Genomic DNA, 17,381 nt, shown 5'->3' with positions numbered 1-17,381 from the left:
AGGGCGGCTGAGCTCTGCTTTGTATGTCTCTTTTCCTTCGATGATCCAAGCCGGAGGACATGTCATTCTTCTGGCAAGGGGGAAAAAGACAGGACTGAAATTTGCAATGGTTCTTGATGTTTCTGCTTAATCTTGGTCTCAATTACTCCCACTTAGAAACCATCAGCTAAAACAAGTCCTATGCCCAAGTCTGATGTTAGTAGTCTAGGGGAGTGCACTTCTCCAGGACATTGTCCCAGCACAGAGGTTGGGAAGGAAAAATTCTCCTGTCAGGAGGAGTGAAGAACTACGGCCAGTACTATAACTTACAACACCACTTGCGTGTGAGACTGACTCCATCTGAAGAGAGGCCACAGTTAGAGGGGTGCCCATCCTCCAACCTGAATCCTGGGAGGTGCTGCTCTCCTGAAGGGAAGTCGCAGAAGCCTTGTAGGAAAAGTGTTGGTCTCATGGGAAAAGATCTGGAAGATCAATCCAAGGTGTAAAATGCCAGGAAATTCGCTTGGTGTTCTGGCTTCCTCCTGAGTGTTTTTCACTTACTCATGACCTTTGTGCAGGAATCTACAGGAATGAATACCTGGCAGCAATGTCTGGACGTTGTGACCCCAGGCCTTGGAAGGCCCCTGGCCTAAACTGGTCCAACGAAGGACCCATCTGTCTGTGGTAATGTGGGATCCCAGCAGAAAGAGGCAGAAGGCCAATCTTTCCTGTGGCTGCTGAGATAGCTTGTAAAGTGGGAAGTTTCAGGAGGCTGCCATTCCTCTAACCATCTGCACTGAGCAGCAGAGAAAGCCAGTCTTCAGAGAAAAAAAGACAGAGGCAGCCCATCGGCCAAGTAGAGAAAAGAAGGGAGAAGGAGAAGCAGCATTTCCCAAGCTCCCTGCAGCCCTCCTCTTCCCAGTTCTTGTCATTCCTGGGGTGAGCGTGGGTTCCCTGACTCACCTCTGCATCTTACAATGAATTTCTCTCTTTAGCTTAAGCTAGCTTCACTTGGTTTGTGTGGCTTGCAACCGAAGGTGCTTTGAGCAATTCACATTCACCATGGTGAGCCTCAGTTTGTTCAGCTGAAAAATCAAGATAAGGACTATTATTATAGCAGAGAGATATGGCTGGAGCAAAATGACTTAGCAGTTTTGCTCTGAATGTTTGAAAAACAAGAAAAACAATGATAAAAGCCAGTCAGAAATGTATCAGACACTGTTCTAAGTATTTTATACATGCTAACTCTTTTAATCTCGTCAACCTTATTTTGTATAGGTTCTGTTCTTAGCCTTATTTTGCAGGTGAGGACACTAAGATATAAGAGAAGTTTAAAAACTAGCCAAGGTCACATAAGACTAGGTAGCAAAATAATACTCTTGGCTTTTATATGTTTCCTTATCTGTAAAGTGGCACAGATGATAGATTCCCCGGGGTTGTGTCTTAACTAAAATTGTCTTCACAGTGTATATGATACGCAGTAAGAACAGATTCAGTAATCTCTTTCATAAGAATACTCATTGTAAATCTATTTCCTTTATTGCATTGCAAATGAAGAAAACAAGACTTGCAAATGTGAATGGGTATAATTCTGTTTAAATGGCAGGAGACAGAGTCATAACATTCATTAACCTAAGCAGGGAGTCAGCTTGAGAATCAGTAGCACTTTAATAAAATATGGTCTAAGGCCCTCTCTTTCTAGGGGACTCAAGATTTCACACTCTGCAGTGCCTGTTGACCATACAACCTTTTTTTTTTTTTTTTAAATCATCTCAGCTTTGAGAATGGCAGGTTTCAATTGGATATGAAGTATGAAAGAGCAAGGAAAGGGAGAATGACTATACTGTACTATATCTTGGGGGTTCTGTGGGCACCAGGCCATGTTACAGATTGAAAAGGGAGCTCCAGGAACTGAAGTAACCAGCCTTCAGTAAACAACCAGGGAGCTGGAGCCCTGGGTTTCAAACACAAGTCTCTCTGACCCCAGGTTCTCTGCTTCCTTCCCCATTCTTAGATACCTATTGTTGTTTACCAAATTACCCAGAGCCAACCGTTTGACAAAACAATCAGCATTTATTATCTCACAGTTCCCGTGGGTTAGGAATTCAAGAGCAGCTTAGCTGAATGGTGCTGGTTTGGGGTTTCTCACGAGGATACCGCCCAGGTGTCCCTGGGGCTGCAGTTTCCTGCAGTGTGACTGGCGGCAGGGTCTACTTCCAGCAGCCTGGCTGGCAGTTCGCTGCTGGTGGCAGGAAGGGAGGCTTACGCTCTGCCCCACGTGGGCCTCTCCACAGGTGGGGTGAGTGGCCTCACAGCATGGTGAGCGCCTTCCCCCAAAGCACACAATCCGAGAAAGTGAGGGAGCCAGGGAAGCTCGGCTGGGCTCCGAAGGGACCTGGATGTGACCTAGCCTCAGACTCACTTCCACCACATTTTATTCATTAGAATAAAACGGGCCTCCTTCAAGGGAGACAAATGAGGACTTGCCTTTGGTAGGGAAAAGAATGCTGGACATATTTTACGACCACCACACGTAGCAGCATGAGAAAGCATTTGCATCTGTGGTCTGAGGCTGCCTCTCCTCTGCTAAAAATGAGTCAGCCTTCTAATACCTGTCAGGTTAAAGGTCAGTATCCTCAATGTGACAGCAAGGCCATGCAGGCAATGCGCACGGCATGCCCCAGCCTCAAGACAGGACTTTCCCCCTCCATCCCACATACCTCTGCTTGCATTTCCTCCCAAATGCCACAACCCCCTGCCTAGGCCAGTGATGGCGAACCTATGACACGCATGTCAGAGGTGACACACAAACTCATTTTTTGGGTTAATTTTTCTTTGTTAAATGTCATTTAAATATATAAAATAAATATCAAAAATATAAGTCTTTGTTTTACTATGGTTGCAAATATCAAAAAATTTCTATATGTGACACGGCACCAGAGTTAAGTTAGGGTTTTTCAAAATGCTGGCCCGCCGAGCTCAAAAGGTTCGCCATCACTGCACTAGGCCCTCTGCCTCTGCCCCTCCCCCAACCTGCTCTTCACTTCCTGACCTTTGGGTTTGCTCATCCTTCAGATCCTGGCTCCAAAGACACCACTTCAGAAAGACAAATATCACATGATCTCACTTACAAGTGGAATCTAAAGAACAAAATAAACTGATGAACAAAATAGTTCCAGAGGTATGGATGCATGGAACAGAAGCACAGACCTGCAGTGGGGGGTTTGGGGGGAGAGGGGACAGAAAGAGATTAACTAAAGAACATATATGCATATATGCATAACCCATGGACACAGACAATAGTTTGGGGAGAAGGGGGCAAAAAGGGAGAAAATGGGAAACATCTGTAATACTCTCAACATTTTTTTTTAAAAAGTTACTTCTTTATCAAACCTTCCCTGACCTCTCAGACCAGGTGAGGTCCAGTCTGCAGCTTTTATGAAACCTTGAAATGTCTGTAAGGATGCTTTTTTTTTTTTTTAATACTTTACTGATTTTTTACAGAGAGGAAGGGAGAGAGATAGAGATCCAGAAACATCGATCAGCCGTCTCCTGCACATCTCCCACTGGGGATGTGCCCGCAACCCAGGTACATGCCCTTGACCGGAATCGAACCTAGGACCCTCCAGTCCGCAGGCCGACTCTCCATCCACTGAGCCAAACCGGTTTCGGCAAGGATGCTTTTCATTTGCACTTAGGCAAGGATGTGCTTATTTGATCTAAGCTGGTCCCAATAGCGTGCAGTGCGGACTGAGGCTGCATCTGCTGCTTAATCGCCGGTGCAACCCCGGCACTCCGCACAGCACTGCGCACGTAATGTGGAGTCCATTACAGATGTGTTGAAGGAATGAATGCCCAGACAATGATCTCCCAGCTGGGGGTGTGCGAACGAGCGGAGAGGGAGCCACCTCTTTGTAAGTAAGTGTGTTTCAGATCAGGGTTGACGGGGTGACTTTCCAGGTTCTTTTCCTTCAGGGGAGGCTCTGAGATTCTGTCTGCCTCCTGGGGTGACTCACCGCTGGCCCAGGTAACAGGTCTTCTGGCTCCTAGGTCACGCCTTCTGAGGGGCAGCCCCTCTCAAGCTCAGCCGGCAGCCTGCTACTCATATCAAGCCACGGAAAGGCTGTGTTGGAAATCTCTGGGAGCGGCTGCCTGGGCTCTAAGGGGGCTCAAGTGATGGGGCCCTCCATGGCTCCTTTAAGAAGTTTTACAAGGTTAAGGTTTTCTCTAAAAATAAGCTCACAAGGCTTTTTAAAAAGCTTCTAAAACCATATGTCCACAAGGTCCATTTTTTTGAAGGGCCAGTGAGCCTTTCACGCTTCAAAAACCACTCCTTGGCTCGCCTCCCACCGTGGAGAAAGTCCAATATGTGGTGTGTTTAAAAACAGACCTGCTTCTAAGTCTTCCAGAATCTGCACCTGAAAAGTTCTGCTCCTACCAAAGGGGTTCAAGATGGTGATCAGTATGCACGAGGCCTGGAACCCCAGAGGCTCGGCTCCTCCCACCGTGAGCAGCTGCCCCAAATAACCACAAAATGGCAATTAGAGAGATTGGCTCAAGTCTTTCTCTTCTGTTCCCTCTCTTCCCCCATAGGACTCTTCATATCAGGGCATGTTGTGGATTCTCCTGTTACATGCACACACATGCACGCACACACACACACACACACACACACACACAGGAGCCATGGTGTGCCCAAGAAAATGTCCTCCCAGACAGAGCACCTATCCAATAACAGACAGCAAATGAAGAAGAGCGTTTCTTTCTTTCTTTCTTTCTTTCTTTCTTTCTTTCTTTCTTTCTTTCTTTCTTTCTTTCCTTTCTTTCTTTTTCTTTCTTCCTTTCTCTCTCTCTCTGTGGCCACATATAGGATATCTATCTTTCAGGTGGGGAGGCAGGGGTTAAAGGTTAACGGAAAGGAATAGAATCAGAACTGCATTCTCACCAAAGACATTTTGCAATGTGTAGGGATATTGGAGAGAAGTATGGGATCTGATACTCCCTATTTCGGCCTTCTTGAATCCTTCAAGCCTCAGGAAGGAATCCTTACTGATCTCTTCACATACATGAGGACACTGAGACCCAGAGAGGTTAAGGCTATTACTCAGGATCTCACAAATCTGTCAGCCTCCAGGCACACACATCTTGCTGCTTCCCTAACAGAAGAAGTAGAGCTGTTCTTAAATGGCCCTAGTGTGGGGGGACAGGGATCAGTCCCACAAGAGACATATCAGGATAACAGGAGATGGGAGGGTAGAGGAAAGAGATCCCTTCCACCTAAGAGGATCAGAGAAGGTCCCCATATACCTCTTTGGGGCCATTGGAGTGGGTTCTCTCTTCCCCAAGGAGCTCGCCTCTGTCTCCTTTCTGCGTAAGTGACACATGTCCAGTTCCTGCACAAACATCAAAGGCTGAACCACCTGAGAGATGATTGCCTAACTTCCGCTCAGAGTCAGAGCATTGTGGGGAGGGAAGGAGGCAATCCTTCTCTGACACTCTGACAGGTGTCCCCCAGCTTGTGCACACACACTCTCAGCGACAGGGAGCCCACTGGCTCATAAACAAGGTGAAACAATCCTGACGATTGCTGAATTTATCCTTTCTGTCAAGCCACACCATAGTCTCCACCCACTGGTTCCATATCCTGCATGTTGGAACAGCATCAAACTGGTCACCTCCCATGACCACAATGGCCCTACAGATGGGTGGAGACACTTTCACTTACTCCCCAGTGCTTCTCTTCACCGAACTAGACACCCTCGGCTCTTCATGCTGGTATAAAGGGGTAGTGTAATAGGTAGAAAGTGCATTGGTTCTAGAAATAGACCATGGAGGTTTGAATCCCGGCTTCACCACTCACTAATTATAAATCTCTGGGCAATTTATTTCACCCCACCAAGCTTAGGTTTCTTTATGGGCAAAACAAAAATAGTACTATCTACCATAGAGGGCTATTGTAGAGATGAATTGCAGCAATCCAGATGGAAGCATGATCAGATGCCTGGAAGATAGTAAATATGTAGAAAATGTTACCTAGTGTGAGAGGAACCCTGTTTTGAGACAGAAAGAAATGAGCAGAGAGCTCATTTTGAAGGACTATGGCACCGAGGCACTTAGGAACCTGAGACAGGTACAGACGAACTGAAATGTCTCAGAAGCCTTCTGAATGACCACACAGAGCAGAGATTCTCAAACTTCAGCGTGTGCTAGAACCTTCTGGAGGGCTTATTAAACCCTGAGTGCTGGGCCCTAGCCCCGGAATGTCTAGTTCAGTGGGTCTGATGTGGGGCTTGAAAATTTGCTAAGGCTGCAGGTCCAGGGACCACACTTTGAGAATCGCTGTCCTAGAATTTAAATGGTGATCATGTGACAAGTTAAGAATGATTTTCCCCCCAAGCATGATGCACATGCATTTTATATCTTACCAATCAGTCCTCCCAACAGTCCTCTGAGCTTACTATATATATAGCATCATTTTCTCTTTAGAGATGAAGAAACCACCATTGGAGGTTTGTTAACTTGCCCTTTCTGACATAGGCCATGGCAGAACTGAGATTGAAATTTAAGTCAGATCACCCCCAAAGTCTGTGTTCTTAATTACCATTTAGCAAATGAGTAAACGGAGGCACACAGAAGTTAGACCTTGACTAGGTCACCCTTGTAATATGTAGTTGAATTAATTTCAGATCCAGATCTGTCTGGTCCCCCAAGTCCAAGGCCTTAGCTCCCAGAATAGAGCCTGCGACCCCTCCCCTGGTGCAGGATTTCCATTTCGTCCTTTCCTCTTTGCTTGACTTCTCCGGGTAATTGCCTCCTTTCTCCAGGCACTTGATAGGGGAGACATGGTCTTCCTGAGGATCGAATGACCGCAGCAGGAAAATAACTTAGAACAGGCAGTTCTTCATGCTTCCTCAGCTGGTGTTTTTCCTTTGGAGCCTGGAAAGAAATGTGGCCTCTGCACACTTTAAATTGGACCATCAATTATTTGTGTCCTGAATATGCAGAGCTCATTAGCGCTGTGTTGGCCACAGCAGAGCACCTGGGCTGAACAAAGTAAACTTGCTTCAGCTATTGCCATCTGAGCCTCCCCTCTGAGTGCAGCCCAGCCTGGGCTTGCCAGGCACTAATGTGACCAATTATTTCTGTCCTCAGTTACTAGGTCATAAATCCTGCCTTAGCACCAAGTCCCTGGTTTCTGGTGGAAGATTTGGTAAAGGAGCGACTCTACCTTCTGGTGGTGGAGGGATGTGATGTTGTGGTAAGGAGTCTTGGACTTGAAGCCAGAGTATCTCCAGGACCTCATTACGGCCTGTCAATAACCAGCTGTGTGTGACCATCATGGTCCCATTCTACTCCTCAACTGTAAAATCGGCCGAGTAATACCCAAGGTTGCTCAGTGACACCAGGTGTGAGAAGAGGGCAGGCATCTCTAAGGGGCTACTGAGGTTACCAAGGTTTCTCTGAAGTCCCTGGTGTGGTTTCCTACAAGGAACGTGCGGAGTGAATCCCAGGCTTCTTCCTGCTCTGAGCCTTTGCACTGACCCTTACCTGTCCAGAATGTTCTTCCTTCAGCCTTCTGCACACCTGGATTATTCTCACTCTCCAGTGATCTCCTGACATCACCCCTTCAAAGAAGCCTTCCCCGGCAACTGAAGTCCTCCCTTTTCCTCTCTCCAATGTTCCTGTTACTCTCTGAAACACCCACTTCTTTTCACCGTCTTCAGCATGAAACACAACCTAGGCGCACCTCATTTATTTCTCTAATTGTGTGATAGTTATCCAATGACTTCACGTGCTGCCAGATAGTCTTTGTGCGATGTTCCGAAGGAGAACTTGCTGTCCCCTCTGCGAACTCCACTCCCCTGAGATTGCAATGATCGCTCCTTAAAAAGCCCATCTTGGAACCACTCCTCTGGGCAATTCAGGCTTTTCAAACTGAACGGCCAAAACAAAGTTGAGTGCTGAGGGTGACAACTGGTTTAAAATGTGAGTGTTCATTAGCCCAGCGTTACTGTTTTTATTGGTGGTCATTACGTGTTATAAATTTGATCTAATGTTTTTAAAAAGTCAGGGAAAACAAAATGGAAACAGACAATCCCTGCTTGGAAGGAGCTCAGTTAAAGGGAAAGAGACACGAAGTGGCAGGCAATGGCAGGGCCATTTGCCGAGTTTGCTGATAGTGGTAATAAAAGACACAGGGGCTTGTGAGGTGAAGAAGGGCCCTGAAAGCAGCATGAGGAAAGGCAGGGCTGAGAGTCAGGACAGCAGGTTCAGGGACCAGAACGGAGCTCAGTGTAGGCCAGATGTGAGTGGAGGGAAAAGAGGGCTCACAAATACCTCTAGGGCCTCTCCATCCCCACCCTGACTTTGCGCTATGGCTGTGTGCTTATTTGTCTATCTGTTGGTCTGTCTACTTGTCTGTAGTTCGAACCCCAGATTCCAAGTCCCCAGTACCAAGAAAATGCCCTCCCAGAATCAGCACTCAGTGACCATTTGCTCAATGAACTTGGAATGAAGGGCCAGGTTTCCAGGGCTCAGGGTACAGGTGCAATGGAGGTGGCAGGTGGCAGAGATATCTGCAAAGTTGGGGACAGGGACAGCAAACTGAGGAGAGACAAGATTTGGGGGAAATTATAAAATATAACTCTAACTTTTGTTTATCAGGTATTAATTATCTACCAAATCTTAATGATATTTGGTTATGGCATGTAAAGCTAGGACTATGCTTCCCACATTTCAGTGTCACTTTGGCCAAATTGCTGGTCCAAGCTTTTGAGAAATAACTACACACCAATCTGAAAGCATTTCCACATACACGCTGAAAGGCAAAGTGAGGCAGTGGGAAGTTATCAGACTTCGGAATAAATAGATCTGTGTTGGAGTTCTAGCTTTCTACTTACTTTATGATTTTAGGCCACTTGCTTAACTTCTTCAAGCTTCAGTCCTCTTAACTCTAACAACAGTGTCATAAAGCTTAGGTTTCCAAGACATGGCGAGTGCTGAGGTCACTAATGCAGCTCATTGATACAAAACCAGGTGTTGGGGACTTGGCAGCTCACTTTGACTTTGTTTCTTATTACACTTCACAAAAACCCTGTGAGGTAGGCATTGTAGTCCCACTTTATAGGTTAGGAAACGGGGCCTTGAAAAGAGTAAGTTTTTGCGTAGCAACAGGCAGCTAGCAAATGGCAGATCTGAGCCTTGAAAATCAGCTTTGATTCAACAAGGGAAGCACATTGTTACCCATCCCTGCCGCACATCCACCCTTTGTGGTCTCTTCAGAAAAGCAGAGAAGAGATCCTGGGGAGCAACCACTTGCTCATTTAATCACTGCCTGGGATTTCTTTTCCACTGGGGGAGGGAAGTCTCCAGATTATAGTCTGCCCAATAATTTAGCACTTTCGAGTTTTTTAAATTTTCTTGTTTCTTTGCTCTTCAATAGCACACGAGCTAGGCAAGACAAAGATTACCATGCCCATTATATAGATGAGAAAATCAAGACTTACTCTGAGCAAAATGACCACAGCTTCCCCTCATACTCTGGGAGGGTATATACATATCATTTGCCACTAGGCAGACAGAAAAAGAAAAATTAAAGGGAGTCCAGAAGATGTGAGTATAGCCATTTCCTCCTCATTAAACTGGTGTCATAATCACCTTTTGTAAGGCCTACCATGAACCTTGTCAAAAAGTGTGGCATCTCTGGAAGGGCATCATAAACAGAGGAGTATTAGAGCAAAATTGAAATAGAAGCCACAGGGGTGGGGAAAGGGAACCAGATATCCAATGGACAGACTCTGGATGGCCCCCAAAGTAGTGGGGAGGAATATATACCCATGTCTCCCCACCCATCCACTCGCCCACCCCTTTTCATTGCTGATCTTGCTCTCCACACAGACGTTGACATCTGCATCAAAACCCAATATGGGACCAGATATTGAGAAGGCTACACCCATCTGTGCAAATATCCTTTTAGAAAGGTAATTTGGAGAAATACATGCTCTAGATTCCCTGAGAGTGACTTGAGAAGGAAAGCACTTTTTAAAATTAATTTTGGGGTTGCTTTCCTCCCCAACTATCATCCTCCTCCCCTACTACATAGAAAATTCACTTGGGAATCTTCTTTTTCTCTTCTTCCCTCTTCAGAACAAGATCAGAATTTTCAACGCATTCTTGTTTCCAAATGATAAAAAACCAGAATGGTGGCCAAGCAGGGAGCTCTGGGCCCTGGAGAGACCCAGCTTGTTTATGCTGGTCCTGTGCATTGTCACCAGGCAGTCAGATGACTCAGGTTGCAGGACCAGCTCCACCCCTTTCCCAGCCTTTCCCAGCTGTTTGCTGTGGACAAATCACAGATTGCCTCTGAACTTCACTTTATTCATCTGTAAAATGGGGAGACACCCCAGAAGAGTGGGAAGATACCATGAGATGACTCCAGGAAACATGTTTCATAAAATGCTTTTCATGTGTATCTAGGGGAAGAGGGGGCGAGGGGATGGGAAGAGATTAAACAAAGACCTTATATGCATATATGCATAACCAAGAGACACAGACAATAGTGTACTGAAGGTCTGGAGTGGGACAGGGGCTGGGAGGAGGGGGGTACAGAGGGGATGAAATTAGGGGACATCTGTAATACTTTCAATAAAATTTTAAGATTAATTAATTAATTTTTAAAATGCTCTTCATGTACAGTTATTATAAGGAACTTGACAGGCACACTCCCCTTCAATTTCAGAGCTTCTCTTCTTGCTGCCAACTCATACCTAGATATGGTCCATGGAAGAAATGTGTCACTCCCAAAGATAATTATATCTTGAAAATAGGATTTGAAGGGATGAGGGAAGGGGAAGGAAGAACAAGCCTTTCAAATTACAACAAGTGGGAAATCTTGTATGGCTTTTTTCTTCCTTTTAAAATTACAGTTTACATTGAGATAACCTATTGGGGAAAAACAAAACAAAACACTGTTCTGGAATCCTGGAAAAAGAGCTCTGCTAGGAATTCACTGTGTTACCTTGGGCAAGTTACTCTGCTGTCTGAGCCTCTCTTTTCTACCAAAGGGGCTAGCCCAGGGAGTTCATTAAAGTAAATGTTGTATAAGAGAACACACTCTAGACCCAAACAGACCTGTCTTCAAATCTCAGTTCTTGTGACTTACTAACCATATGACCTTGATCTCTCTAAGCCTCTGTTTCCTCATCTATAAAGCAAGGTTAGTAAAAGTACCTACCAAATATGGTCATTCTGGGGATTATATAAAACAAAAATGCATAAGAGCTTTAATAGTGTGCTTGGTATAGTAAGTATTTAAGAAAAATAAGTTGCTATATTATTAAAAATATCATCTTCATTATTGTGACTCTAAAACTGTTTGAATTTTAAGTTGAGGTCAGTCTTAGCTAGGGTGTGGTTTGAATGGACACTACCTTCTCCCCAAGACCCACAGCAATACCCCAATTAGGGCACAATTTGGGAAGGGAAATCATGCCCTCCTGTGTCCTTTCTCCAAAGGCTCATTTTCCTCCTTGCCCTGCCCTGCCTGGCCCAGGGCTGAGAGCTGGAGTGGCTGAGCTTTGGTGAGCCTGGTCAGGCAGCCAGAAGGGAGAGGAAACCAGAATAAACATGTTTTGCAAGAGCAAGGCTAGTTTAAGTGAAAGCAATTCTAAATAAGGACAATACAGAGCCTTGGCCGCCTGCTGACAGCTTCCTCCACACAGGGGGTGGCCATGAAAAACCAAAGGTCAGACTGATAAGCTGGGGGTGCCTGCAGTCAGACTGGCGGGAAGCTCATGACATCCATCATTTGAACTCATTGCAGGCAATGGGGTGTGGCTACCCTGTAGGGAATCTGAAGACCCAGCCTGGGTTCCAATCCCAGCTCCTCTATTGTGACCTAGGTCATGTCTTTTCACCTTGCTGAATCTCAGATCCCCTCTTTATTTTTAAAAAAGAAAGAAAGAAGGGAAAGAAAAGAAAAAAAGGAAAGGAAAGGAAAGGAAAGGAAAAGAAAGGAAAGGAAAGGAAAGGAAAGAAAAAGAAAAGGAAAGAAAAAATCTGCTCTGAGTTCCCATAAAAAGATTTTATTAATTTTTTTCAGGGGGTGTCTTTATTTATTTAATGTATTTATTTTTACATATTTATTGTTGAAAGTATTACATATGTTCCCCCTTGCCCCCCATTGGCCCCTTCTAGCCCTCTCCAGGTCTTCACCATCCTATTGTCTGTGTCCTTGAGTTATGCATATATTTATACAAGTTCTTTGGTTGATCTCTCCCTCCCACCACCCACCCAGCCCCTTCCCTCTGAGATTGGACAGTCTGTTCCATGCTGTCTCTGTATCTATTTTGTTCAACAGTTTACTTTGTTCTTTAGATTCCACATATGAGTGAGATCATGTGATATTTGTCTTTCTCTGATTGGCTTATTTCACTTAGCATAATACTCTCTAGGTCCCTCCATGCTGTCTCAAAGCCCATAAAAGTATTTTAAAAGACGGTTAAGTCAAGGTGATTACAAGCTATAAAATGATTTGCAAAACGTGGGAGGTAGTCAGAGCCAGGTTTTAATCTCATCTCCACTGCCTGCTAACCATACGACCCTGGGCAAGTCAATTTATTTTTCTGAAACTTAGTTTCCTATTTGTGTGTTTTATAGCTGTCCTGGGCTCTAAAGATCCCAGGGGCCATCAAAACAACAACATATGGTCACTTGTGTATCAGTTTTCTACAGCTGCTGTAACAAATTAACACAAACTCAGTGGCTTAAAACAACAGATATTTATTCTCTCACAGTTTTTGGTAAGCAGAAGTCTGAAATCAGGATTCTAATGGAGAATACATTCCTTTCCTTTTCCAGCTTCTGATGGCTGCCAGCATCCCTTGGCTTATGGCTGCATCACTCTGATCTCTACCTCTATGGTCACAATGCCTTCTCTTCTGTATATAGTCAAGTCTTCCTCTTATAAGAATATTTGTGATTGATTGTAGGGTCCACCTGGATAATCCATGATAATCTCCTCATCTCTAGACCTTTAACTTACTCACATCCACAAAGTTATGGCTACATAAGGTAATATTTATAAGTTCCAAGAATTAGGACCTGATTCCTTTGAGTTACACTATTAAACTACACTTTGAGATTCTTAAGCAGTAGTGCCACTATTACACATATTAACTTCCCTATTATTAAGGAGATGGAAAGTCTCAGAAGGATCCCACCATTTAAAAAATCTTGTGATTGAAGCTAACAATTAGCTTCAGTAAATGTGCCAGAAATAACAATGTTGAAATTCTTCATATTACCCTGCAGAGAACTCCATCTTAATTATCTCTTTATCCCAAGCAAGTGACCCAGCAGAGATAGCCAGTACAAGCTTGAATGTATAAATGGAAGCATGAAAACATTTGAAAATTTAAATTTCATTTTGGATATAGCAGCGTGTTTGCGATGTAGATTAAAATCAGTTTATTAATTCATTAATTATGAGACCTTGGGCAAGTTACTTAGCCCACCTGATGAGGCTCCAGTGATCTAATATGTAAAATAAAAATAATTAGCCGAAACCGGTTTGGCTCAGTGGATAGAGTGTCGGCCTGCAGACTGAAAGGTCCCAGGTTCAATTCCGGACAAGGGCATGTACCAGGGTTGTGGGCACATCCCCAGTAGGAGATGTGCAGGAGGCAGCTGATCAATGTTTCTCTCTCATTGATGTTTCTAACTCTCTATCTCTCTCCCTTCCTCTCTGTAAAAAATCAATAAAATATATTTAAAAAATAAAATAAAATAAATAAAAAATTTTTAAAAAAAGAAAATAATTATAGTATCTACCAGATAAGGTTTGCAAAGAATAAATGAGATGATCCATGTAAAGAAATTTTCATGGTGCCTGACATGTGATAAGCAGTTGTAAAATATATGAATTAGCTAATATTAACTTTTAAAAGTTGTCAAGTTCAATTCTTTTAACATACCCTTTATAAATATCAAGAATTGACTAATCTGGGGGAAAAGAGATGGTTAGTTTAGGGAGAAATAGGGGAACTAGAAACATATCTTCAGACTTACACTAAAAAAATTCTGCTTATTTTCCTCTCCATCTTCAACTCAGATTTCTATAAGGAACCAGATTAAGCTTTTTCTCTAGGTTTTATTCCTTGGTTAAAACAACATTAACAGCAACAAAACTTTGATCAACTAGGGTATTTTCTCTTTCTTTTAGGAATTCCTTCAATAAATATTTTCTGAAAACCTAGGACCTAAAATTTCCCTGAACTCCTTTCCACTGGGGATGGAGGAGTGAGGCAAATACTGACCAACCATTGAGAGTTTTGTGGGTCCAAGGCTATTGTGTAGCATGGGCTCTAAGCCAAAGCTGTGGCTCAAGTGATTAGATGGAATTGGGGAGAGACATGATTGGCAACTGAAAGAATAATATCTTCATCCAGGAAATCTAGAAGAGACATTAACATATAGATACCAAAGTCAAAGGGATCAGAGGGCCTTGGGAATTACAATGAGTTAGGTGAGAAGAAACATCTAGAGCAGGGCTGGGCAACCTTTTTGTGAGTGTGTGCCAAAACCAGCAAAATCTCTGACTCAAAATTTTTCTGTGTGCCAACCCTAATTTTTTGAGAACATGTTACACCTCCTTGATGTCTCTTAAAGTGTACGTATGTGAAGAACCTTGAAGAAATAATAAAATTCATTCGAGCGACAAAAACACAGTGTATGATGATGAAAAATACATTTATTTTTAAATGTATACATGTACACTGATAGTCAGACAGAAAACTTTATGATTCCGTTTGATATTATCAGTGGGACTTTTGCTGCTACATCACTGATGACAGAGATTTTACATCAGGTTTATATTTCGTGACCTTCAGAGGTATGCACGAGCTACTACTTTCATCCATCAGGCTACTCCTATTACGAGACTTAACAAAATTCATCACTGAGAACAAAGATTCACAAGCATATGTGGATGAAACCAAAACACTGGCCGGATCTAGGAAGGCAGGAAGAGTTAAGGCAGAGGCATAGAAATTGCTCTTCCCTCCCTCTCGTCAATCCATGTCTATGGTCTTTAAGATAACTTGTTATGTAAAATTATTTATTTATCTAAGATGCACCTACACTGAGTTTATCTGAAAAATATAAAAGTCGATATTAAGAAAAAAATTGTAAATGGAAGATTATAAGAGAGGGTTTCACGTGCCAGCAAAAGTTACTGGCGTGCCATGTTTGGCACGCATGCCAGGGGTTGCCCACCCCTGACCTAGAGTATATATTGTTGTGGTTACCTTTCATGTGCATGCTTTGCTTGGAAGAGCAAGTTTCATTTAAAGAATGTATTTTCCAGGATTGTATGCTCTATCAAGATAACAGATATGCACACAACAAATTTAAGATGGATTGTGGAAAATGCAGTTCTAGAGGTGTTAGATTGTTAGCAGAGAGACAAAAGGGAAAGAAAAAAATCCTGGTGAAGGACAAAGGAAAGGGAGATGAATTAAGGAAAGTGTTCCAAAGAACGTAACATGACATTTCAATGGGTCTCATGCCATTTCCTGTAACCCCCAGCCCTTTCAAAACATACTTTGAAGAATCCCACACAAGAGATTATCTGGTTGAGACCTCTGCTTTCAAGGGCCTGTTTATCCACATTTTCAATAGTTGCTAAGGCCCAGAGAAACACAGGAAATTGTGGTGGACAGAAAATGATAACTTAGATCTTTCTGCTTCCTAATACTCCCTACTTCCAGACAGGATAGATAAAGAGGAAATACGATCTTTTAAAATTGAAATTTCTAGATCCCAAGTAGCCTCTAAAAGTATGATCAGTTGAGAGACAAAAAACATCCAAATAACAATGGGTTAAGTAGTCAGAAATGTATTCCTGCCTTGTGTGAAAGGAATCTAAAGATACTGGTACACAAAAGTTCGTAGCAACAATATTCAAAATAGCAAAAAAATGGAAATAACCCAAATGTCCATCACCAGATGAATGGCTAGACAAAATGTAATATATACATACACCTATTATTCAGTCATGAAAAGGAACAGAGTACTGATACATGCTCTGGTGTGAGATGAATCTCAAAAACATTATGCTAAGTGAAAGGAACCAGATGCAAGTGGTCATATGTAGCATGATTATATAAAATGTCCATAATAAGCAAATACATAGACATTGAAAGCATACTAGTAGTTTCCAGGGACTGAGAGAAAGGGGGAATGAAGAGTGACTGCTTAATCATCATGGTGTTTTCTTTTGGGGTGATTAATATATCTTGGAACTAGATAGAGGTGATTGTCACCCCCCATAGTGAATATACTAATACCTGTGATTTAGTATAAATACACATTAAAATAGATAATGGTTCATTTTATGTTATATTAATTTTACCTCAATTTAAAAAAAAAATTAAAAATCCAGAGGTGGGAACTTCAGAACTGGTAGGCAGCTTTATGAAAACTTCAGGGAACCCAGCTCCTCTGTTTTATAGTTCTTTCACCTACAGCTTTAACTTCTACCTCGTAGCCCAGAATGGCTGCTCGAACTCCAATATCACAACTACATTCCAACCATCAGGAAGGAGAAAAGAACAGAGAAGGGGAAAGAGGGAAGAGCCCTAAAGAATGACATATGAATTGGGATTTGAAGAATGATCAGGAATTAGCCAAGGGAAGAATGACAAGAAAGAACTTTCTAGAAGAGGGAGTCAGAGTGTCCGTCTCAGGTCTGAGAGGGTGGTGGGTGGGGAGTGTGGTGGGTGGGTAGCTGGCAGATAGGGAGTGAGGAGGACAGTACCAGAGGGGAGGGCATGAACTGGATTATCCAGCCCAACACAGGCCCTATCTGGCTCTGGAAAGCCATCCTCTTTCCTCTCACTATCCCAGTTCTTGCTCATTTTCACTGCACCATACTCCTGCGCCTTAAGGAAACGGATTCAAAAAATAACCCAGTGAGAGAATAATCTAGCATGGCCTTTGGTGCACATAAAAGCACACATTTTATCTTCCAGTCAAGGGCTTCTAAAAGTTATTTACTTCTCAAAGACAGCTGCCATGCCCCCGTGACTCCAGGGTCCTCTCTGCCTCCTGACAGCGTGTTTTACTGCTGCCCTTCCAGAGGTCTCCATTGTCTCCCGCCTCCTATGACCTCATTCTCAGTGCCAGTGAGAGCCAAGGTAAATTGTGGAGACTTACAGCCTGGGCCAGCTGCTGAGATGTGAACTGGTTATTTGTCTCCCCTGGTCCCGAGGGAGTAGCATTTGGTAGAATGAGGAAGAAGCTGTTGCCTGGGATCCAGCAATGCCCAGGGCTCTCTCTGTTTTGGCTTTGAAAGGAGCTGGGATTTTAAGTGCCAGGAGCACAGCTGGGGCCAGCATGGCCTG

The sequence above is a fragment of the Myotis daubentonii genome, chromosome 3 (assembly GCF_963259705.1).
Source record: "Myotis daubentonii chromosome 3, mMyoDau2.1, whole genome shotgun sequence".
In the NCBI taxonomy this organism is placed as follows: Eukaryota; Metazoa; Chordata; class Mammalia; order Chiroptera; family Vespertilionidae; genus Myotis; species Myotis daubentonii.
Note: the sequence above shows the minus strand (reverse complement) of the source record.